The 9,689-nt window shown below is 36.1% G+C and overlaps 1 non-coding gene across 1 annotated transcript; it reads right to left on the minus strand.

Annotated features, from left to right (window-relative positions):
- Positions 1 to 7,896: 7,896 nt before the first annotated feature.
- LOC121475420 lies at positions 7,897 to 8,022 on the minus strand. Its single transcript, XR_005983755.1, has one exon. It is a non-coding gene; the product is annotated as a small nucleolar RNA ACA64 (small nucleolar RNA).
- Positions 8,023 to 9,689: the final 1,667 nt, after the last annotated feature.

Genomic DNA, 9,689 nt, shown 5'->3' on the forward strand with positions numbered 1-9,689 from the left:
TTAAGTAGGGAGAAGATGGCTATACTACATACAGGACAAATCAATGAGACGAGACTATATATGTATGAAAAATATAGTTAATTGTTTTTTGTTTTTTTGTTTTGTTTTTTTTTTTTTTTTTTTAGTTAATTGTTAAATAGCATAATAATTACTGTGATGCATGATAGTTGGAGGGAAGAAGGACATGGTCCTTCTGGAAAAAGCATGGGTTTTGGGCCTATACAACCCAAGTTGTAGGACAGATCCTAACAACATAATACCTGTGTGAACTTGTAGGTGAACTTCATTGAAGAATCAATTTTCATATCTAAAATAATTCCCATAAGACTTTCTATCACCTGACATGGCTAAAAGTTAGATGTAAGTACTATTTGTAGTGTATGTGAATGTATTTTGTATACTGTAAAGAACTACATAATTTTTCAAAAACTTTTCTTATTTATGATTATTTTAAAAGTCTGTCAAAGAAAATAGGAAATGCAAAACTTTATCAAAAAAGAAACAATTCTGGGATGCCTGGGTGGCTCAGTGGTTCAGCATCTGCCTTTGCTCAGGGCATGATCCTGGAGTCCAGGGCTTGAGTCCCACATCAGTCTCTCTGAATGGAGTCTGTATCTCCTCCCTTTGCCTATGTCTCTGCCTCTCTCACTCTCTGTGTCTCTTGTGAATAAATAAAATCTTAAAAAAAAGAAGCAATTCAAATCATTAATAAATTTATCTTATAAGAATAATCATTACTATTTGAGCATGTAACTTGCCAGCTTTTCTTCTATGTGTATAAATGTACATATACATACAAATATGTATTTGTTTTTTAAATACAAACATTTTAAAATTTGAATTATGTTACACTTACTGCTTTAAATGCTACTTTTCTTATGTAAAAAATAGAACGTAAATTTAAGTCATCATTAGGTATATATGACAATGAGTTTACATAAATGTAAGGAAAAAAGCAAAAAATAAGTTTTCTGTAATTGAAACCACCATTTTGAAACTCAGATAAATAAAACAAAAATAAAAAATGTATAGTGAGGAGGCAATTTGACTTTGAAAATCTCCGTGGGAAACCTTGAATGTATAACACAAAATGTTATCAATGCTTTTCTATTGAAGGATACCCCAAGCTCCCTCCCATGAAGCCCTATCTTTTCACAGGCAAGGGTAGCTCACACCTCAGAATTCATATTGGAATCAATTGGGGGGAAAGAAAGGATGGGGCAATGCGGTGCCCTGATCAGACCTCCTCTCCAGGTCAGAGTCACCCAAGCCCCAGTTGCTGGAGCTATTCATTATTAACGGTGAATAGCAACCATGCTCATTTAGGATGCCTTTACTGGGACCTGACTCACCCACAGGTGGCTTCCAGCCAATGATGGACTGATGCAGTCAGTCAGAAAATAGGCTTGGTCTATTTTCTCAATTGGAAACTATTCTAAAGGGCCTTTCTCATTTCCTTGTAGGGGTATCTATAGAAAGCCTTCCCCCATAAGCCAACATTCTCCCAATATACTTGACTTTCTGCCTCAGAATCTGTTTCCAGAGAGCCCATGACAATCCCTTCCTAGAGAAAGAAAAAGAAAGAAAGAAAGAAAGAAAGAAAGAAAGAAAGAAAGAAGAAAGAAGAAATAAAGAGAAGAAAGAAAGAAGAAGAAAGAAAGAAAGAAAGAAAGAAAGAAAGAAAGAAAGAAAGAAAGAAAGAAAGAAAGAAAGAAAAAGAAAGGAGGGGGAGGAGGATGAAAAAGGGAAGAAGGGGAAGCAGAAGAGGCAGAAGCAGAAGCAGCAGCAGCAGAAGAAGAAGAAGCAAAGAAAAAAAAAGAACTGAAATAGGCTCAGTTATAGAAAGGAAAAATTAATTTTATGGCAAGTAGAAGATTGGGATCCAGGGCCACTTTAAATAAAATATCATTGGTAGGTAGCACTTTGCCAGTTACTGAAGATTTTAACATATATCATTTTATCTGGTCCTCACAATAGCCCAGTGAGATGTGTTTTATTATCTCCATTTTAAAATTTAAACATCTGAGAAAAGTAGACTGAATAGTATGTTTTATGGAGAGACAGTCCTACTCAAAGATGACTCCTCTAACTCATCAACTCTGAAACTCTAGATTTATCAGATACCCAAATAAGAGTTAAGGAAATTACTATTAATTTCACTAGTGATCATTACATTGCTTTCCCCATGGCTTTGGAGATTTAGTTTTTATGGGAGTTTTTGGGAGATGAAAGAGTGGAGGAAGAGATCAGAAACAAAGGTAGTTGGAGAGGATAATCCTCTCTCCCTGATGACCCTCATATCCTATAGACAATACATGTCTTATATCTTCAGTCTCAATCTCCCACTATTCTCCATCTCACAGCATGCCCTTTTGTCCAATTTAAAATCCATTCCTCAAACAGACCCAACCCCTCCACATTTTACACAGGATTTTCTGTGCCTGGTATGCACGTCATACCTCTTTGTGTACGGAAAATTCATATTCAACCTTCAGGACCCATTTTTATTTTATTGGAGTATTCCTTCCTAGATTCCCCAGACAGAACTGATGTCTTATTTCACCACTCCACAGTCCTTATGTTCTCTTTCTGCTCCTCATTCATGCTCTGTTAGGGCTCTAAAAACATGGTTCTGTAATTATCTGCTAACAGGTCTGAGCCCACCATTAGACTCTGAAGACAGAACTGTATGTGATTCATCTTTGAGTTCCCAGAATTTTTTCCAATTTTTGGCAAGTGGCAGGTTCTCAATAGATGTTTATAGGCACATAGATGACTAAGGACTGAGCTGGGTAAAAAGTCACAGAAGGATTGCACAGAGTCACTTGAAAAGACTAAACTGGGTTTTGAAAGGTAAATAGGAATGTTAGGGTGACTTAGATAATTTTTATCAAGTGGCTTATCTAACTACTTTTTAATTTATTAATTTTAATAATTTATATTATAATTAGAAAGTATAATGCATCTGAATTTCACAAAATAAACAGGAGAAGGAAAGAGGGACAAGGAATGTCAAGTCAGAGAGTAGCAGGTATTTCTGTCCACAGGACTATGGAAGTTCCATATTAAATGTTCATAGTTGGACAAAAAGTAGTGACTAATTTACAAGAAATTACTTCATATAAAAGTGATTATTTTAAAAGTTTACCATCAATTTGGCTACTTATGATTAAAATCAAAGCAAGAAGTTAGATAATACAATGTTCAAAATTGACTTCAGAGGAAAAAAAAATGTGCTCAAAGGAAAGTAAAGAAAAATCAAATAGAATCTTTTAGACAAGAGTTTTAATGGTTTTCTTTTAGCGTCAAAGAAAAAGGAAAAACAATTATTAACTCTAAAGATAAAATTATGCTTTTGATACCTTTTAAAAGCATTTTAAAGTGTATTATATTGCTATACTCTACAGACAAAAAGAAAAAGCCTCATATTTTAATATATAACACATATGTGCTGTTCCTTGGAATCTCTAAATAATGTGTGCAATAGTTTTCTATTCAAATAAATCAACTTGTTCAGAAAAATACCAGGGAAATTCAACAGTTGTGAATTATTATTTTCTCCTCAATCTTGCTTTAAATGTTGCTTGGATAATACTTTGTTTTATGAATATTTCAGTAATCAAATTATTACTAATTATTCATATTAAAAACATAAAAGCTAAGTGAAATATGCATTTGCTGCTATAAATTAATGGTTTCTAAGTAACATTTAATTTGAAGTTCTAAAATTAAATTACTTACAGAAGGAATATATTCAATAATTAAAGAAACATTTTAAAAGTAATTATATTACTCCAGTTCTCTTGAGCATAGCACTGACTAATTTCTATAATCTAAGAGTTTTCCCTGTGTTTTATCTTTTGCCATGTGCAATTTAAGACTGACACTATCTATACATGAGCCAACCCAAAATGAATTTTCTACATAATACTACATAATGATTAAGGCAAACAAAACTATTGACTGGCATAAAACATGTACCTATATTATATATCATATCATCTTTTTTTTATATATATCACTTCATCTTAGCTACTTTTAGCCTAACCCAGTTTACCTAATCTCTGCCCCACTGAAACTGAAAAGCTTTGTATGAGTCTACCTCCAATATGCTATGATTTCTAAGCTAAAAATCACGGTGACTCATGAGAACTGAGGATGGATGATCATGTACTAATGGATCACGTACAATTCCACTAACTATAAAATGCTATTTATTTGTCTTTAGGACATTATTTCTAAAATAGCTTCAGTATTATTTTAGCAACTTAATATTAAGCCACTTGCATTTCAGATGTATCAATTTGTCAAGTTCACCTTATCTTTTTCATGATAACACTAAAGAACCATTTGTACTATCTCAACGTTTATGGTCAAATGCCAAATATGGTGTTGAATCTCTTCCAGATATGTTCTCCGTCCTTCTCCATCAATGCTCTGTACCCAGGAGGCTGACCTGTATGCCTTGCCTTCTGGATTCTGCTTGGGTTTGGCCAGTGAGAAGCACCAGTAGCCAATCAAGAGATGGAAGGAAAGAGAGATGGTGGTATTTATTCCCCTGGCCCCCTCTTTGCTTCGTGCAGGTGAGCAATGGCTACATGTCAATCTACAACTACAGCTCAGGTCTGGTCCTCTGGCCTGGTCCTTTAGCTACAACTCTCTCAGAATTCTGGTAACCACTCCCTTCCCTTTCCGATGCAGATATAGATCTCCCATGGTTGTTAGCCTTGTTGATTTACCTTAATTCTGCCCATATAACTACAAACAGCCCATTCATTTACTGAGTGTAATTATCAGAGTGGAGTGTGTGTGCCATTTGTTTCCTCCAGAACCTAAGTGATACAAGTAATAAAGCAGAAAAAAGAAATACTTTCTTCTTGCTACACAGTTACTCCTTTTTATATTATTTCAGTTTATTAGGGAAAACAATTCTTTTGAGAAGAAACTATGTTTCTTAAACATAAGGGACATAAATTCTATTTCTTTGACACCCATCAAGCCTCACAGTCCCCTCATGCCTAGAGATGAGTATAGTAATGTGCATTTATTAGGCAATCAGCAAATTGGTTTCAAACACTGAAATCTAATCTTTGTAATATCTATAAGTAATTATTTAATGATCACAACTAACTCAGTAATACCACCTGGGACAAAAAAAAAACTCATTTAGAAAAAAAATCATATCATTAATCAAATAAAAAAGAACATACAATAGTTTCAAACTCAAAAGCCATTTATTTATTTTATTTTATTATTATTATTATTATTATTATTATTATTATTATTATTATTATTTTAGTTCAAAAGCTTTTGAAATTTCTATGGCCACCTTTGGGAATTCTCAGTGAAACTGCATAAGGCAGCTGTATAGAAAAGAGATCACACTTTTTAATCAAATACAAGTCTAGTAACTTCATATGTTTACTGAAGGGCAGAAGAATATAGTCTTCACTTGTTTAAGGTGTAAATTAACTTTTGTATGTGTTCTTAAGACAATTTCTTAAGAAACAGGTGAACCTAATTAAAACATAGACTTTCCATCTCCTGAATTTTCATTATCATTACAAAATTACACATTGGCCATCTTATAATATTTCAGTAATTGCTATAGATAGATTGGAAGGGAAAGGAACATAAAAAATAAGGCAAATAATGTTATTTACAGCAGATTCAAATAAACACTAAACTGATTTTCTTACTTATTCTTACCAACTAAGTTATAAAAACTTCTTTGCACAACTTAAAAATAGAAACTTTGTAGAAATTCAATCTTGCAGAAATTTATTTAACTTTTTATTATGTAAATCAAAGAAGCAGAGCACCCAAAGCTTTGACAAATGAAGATTAAGTACCCTATTTGTGTTGGTTAGTTTACTCTCTTTCATAAACCATAGTCCTACAAGAAGTGAGAGGAGCCTCATTCCAGGTTGAAAGACGAACTGTTTTAAGTTCGAACAAGTTAATTTCCCTGTCAGCAACCCTGTCTCACTGAGGAAACTAAGAAAGGGATCAGTAAACCTAGGCTATCAGGACATGTTATCCCAAGCACTGAAGGGAAATTCAAGGACACACACCATCTGAGACTATGGAGAAAGTTTGTAATCTGCTCTGTGTATAATCCCTTACACTTAATTACTTTATAGCAAAATACTCAAGCCTCAACACCTCAGAAACATGATACTCTAGCTTGTATTGTGCCATGAAAATAATAAATAACAATAAAAATCTTCAGAATGATAAACATTGTCCATTTTGGACTCACTAACAAAGTGCTTTTCCCTATAAAGTAGAATCTAACTTATACAAAAACAAACAAAACAAACCAAACCAAAAAACCCACAATAATTTCTTATATTAAAAAAACTTATACAATTATTAAAATTTTATAATATAAACTATAAATAATAGATTATATAGATAATTATAATCAATACTGAGGTTTGGGAATACCAACATAGACAAACATTTCAAATATCAATTGGAATTGCATTTAAGTTTTTTTAATTTTTTTAATTAAAAAAATTTTGTATATTTTTTTATTGGAGTTCAATTTGCCTATAAATAGTATAACACCCAGTGCTCATCCCGTCAAATGCCCCCCTCAGTGCCCATCACCCAGTTACCCCAACCCCCAACCACCTCCCCTTCCACAACCCTTTATTTGTTTTCAAGAGTTAGGAGTCTCTCATGGTTTGTCTCCCTCTCTAATTTTTCCCCACTCAGTTTCCCTCCTTTCCCTTACAATCCCTTTCACTATTTCTTTTATTCCACTTATGAGTGAAACCATAGGATGATTGTCCTTCTCTTGACTTATTTCACTCAGCATAATACCCTCCCGTTCCATCCACATCAAAGCAAATGGTGGGTATGCGTCCTTTCTGATGGCTGAGTAATATTCCATTGTATACATATATAACATCTTATTTTCCATTCATCTGTTGAAGGACTCATGGCTCTTTCCAGTTTGGCTATTGTGGACATTGCTGCTATGAACATTGGGGTGCAGGTGTCTTGGTTTTTCACTGCATCTGTATCTTTGTGGTAAATACCCAGTAGTGCAATTGCTGGGCTATAGGGTAGCTCTATTTTTAACTTCTTGAGGAACCTCCACACTGTTTTCCAGACTGGCTGCACCAGTTTGCATTCAAAGTATTATCTTTAATAGCTAAATTATAATACATTTAACCTGTAGAAAAATACTGATGATATGATGTTTAATAATAAGATAGGAAATGAATGGCAAACCAGTACCAGAATTTAAACAGTATCTATCCTTGGTTGGTTTATTATATATGATTTCTATTTTCTTCTTTATATTTTTCTGTATTTTAAATTTTATTTTAACTGAATTTAAATTTAAAAACTATTTACTTTATCAAAAAATAGAAATTATTTGCAAATATCATCATAAAACTATTTTGCTGACTCTTGAACTTCTGAAAGGAAACTAACCAAAAACTTTGCTTCTCAGGATCATAGATTGAGGGGGGAAATAAATAGAAGTGAAAAAAAAAATCTTAGATGCAGGAGGGTGCTGGATGGGATGGCACTGGGTGTTATACTATATGTTGGCAAATTGAATTTAAATTTTAAAAACTGTATAAATAAAAAATATTTTAAAAAGAAATGACGTCTTAATTTGAACACCTTTTTGATAAAATCTTTGCATTTTGAAAATCTCTTTAGGATTGAGTTGTAATAATGAAAGAAAGAAAATTAACTTTTTTTTTTTCCAGACCAACAGCTTTATTGAGGGTTGACAAGAGAGCTCCCCTCCCCTCCATGGTCCTGGTGGCATGGGCCTCACTCTTGGGCACAATGTCCTGTCAGGAGAACACAGAGACAGGTTCAGGGCCCAGAGCACATGTGGTGGGCACCAGGCCTGCAGGCTGGTGAGTAGGTCAGAGCCTGGATCTCACCCTCCATACCCATGAGTGGGTGGTTAGCTGAGGCTCCTAGTGGCTCTGGGAACCAAATCTCACCCACAGCCACAGCCAAAGCCTCAGGTGATTTTTAACCAATGAAGAATAAAATTAACATCTTTAAGATACTTGATATAAGTGGCAAATAATGCTTTCAAAGAAATGCTCCCTATTGTTTAAACATATTATTTTTTCTGTGATATTAGATTTCAAAATTCTTAGAAAAACAAATAAAGGGGAACTGAGGGCTGATAGAACAAACTGCACAACTAGAGGGAAAGAAGAGTCCACTTTGAGGAAAGTAAAAAGTGCAGATAAGTGATTTGGTGGATAAACCATGGGTTCTGTGGGAGGGGAGGGAGTCCTGGTCCCCAAGAAATTTGAGAGAGTGGAGTATACAAGGATAAGCACAAGGAGAACACTTCCCCAAAGCCATTGGTCTGGGAAAACAAGAAGGGCTGAATTTCATGAGTTTTGCAACCAGCAGGGCTCAAAGATTAAGGTTTCAGAGGTCCTAGACTTGACTGTGATAGAGATCTGAGGATGCTGCCCTACTTCTGGACCAGAGGCAGGCAAACAACCTCTGGGCAGACTGTGCGATCTGAGGATCACCTGAGGGACACAGGAAAAACTGTTCTTTTTGGAGCACATCAGTGAGAGGTGGCATTGCCTCTCTGAGGACAAAAGAACCAGCAGAGGCCATTTCCTTCCCTGGCCCCTCAGCATAGGTGCAGAGACTCCTGTTGAGGGCAGCTAACCAGGACACTGGCAGTTTAGCCATATTGCTCCAAATCCAATGTCCCTGCACTCTGGCACAAATGCCCTTCTGGGACAAACCTGCATCAGTCTCAGTTCAGTAAGACCCTTTCTCAAAGAGCCAGTGCAGGTCCCCATCACACCAGACCCTAAAGCTTGGAATTTTAAGAGAGTGTAGAGCCCAAGGTGCAATGCATTGTAGTAGGCCAGCAAGCGAAACAGAGACTGACAGTGTGAAATCAACAATCAGAAAAATGCCTGTGAAGCAGGAGAGGAAATTATTCACTGTGTGAAAGTGTTTCCCCCAGAGCAGCAAACACAAACTTCCCTCTCCAGCGACAAAGGAGCTAGTTGATGCCATTTATCTGCCCTGCCCTTCAGCATAAACTAACATCAGTAAACACAACACCAACGCTGGCTGCCTAACCTGTTTATACCAAGCCCACCCTCTAGCTCAGCTGATACTGCTTTTCTAGAGCAAGTATGCCTAATGACCAGCACAGTGGGCCCCTCCCCAAGAAGACCAGCACAAACCACTATATGCACCATGTCTACTGACCCTAGAGTTTTTCAGAGCTCCAGCTCTATTGGAAATAGCATCAAGTCTCTTAGCGATCAGACCAGAACACACCTAGTTAAAACTCACCATACTCTGGCCACCGTCTAAGCACTCCCCACTACAGGCAAAGGGAAACTCTGCAGAGGATTGATGAAGGAGGTAGAGAAACCATAACACAGCAGCAGAGTGCATACAGCACACACCAAAGACACTTCCTGAAGTTCCAGGCCCTGGATATTATATGACCTCTTCTTCAAAGAGCCATTACTGGGATCCCTGGGTGGTACAGCATTTTAGCACCTGCCTTTGGCCCAGGGCCTGATCCTGGAGACCCCAGATCGAGTCCCACATCAGGCTCCCTGCATGGAGCCTGTTTCTTCCTCTGCCTGTGTCTCTGCCTCTTTCTCTCTCTCTCTCTCTCTCTCTCTCTCTCTCTCTCTGTGTGTGTGTGT

This window comes from Vulpes lagopus, chromosome 1 (genome assembly GCF_018345385.1).
Source record: "Vulpes lagopus strain Blue_001 chromosome 1, ASM1834538v1, whole genome shotgun sequence".
Lineage (NCBI taxonomy): Eukaryota > Metazoa > Chordata > Mammalia > Carnivora > Canidae > Vulpes > Vulpes lagopus.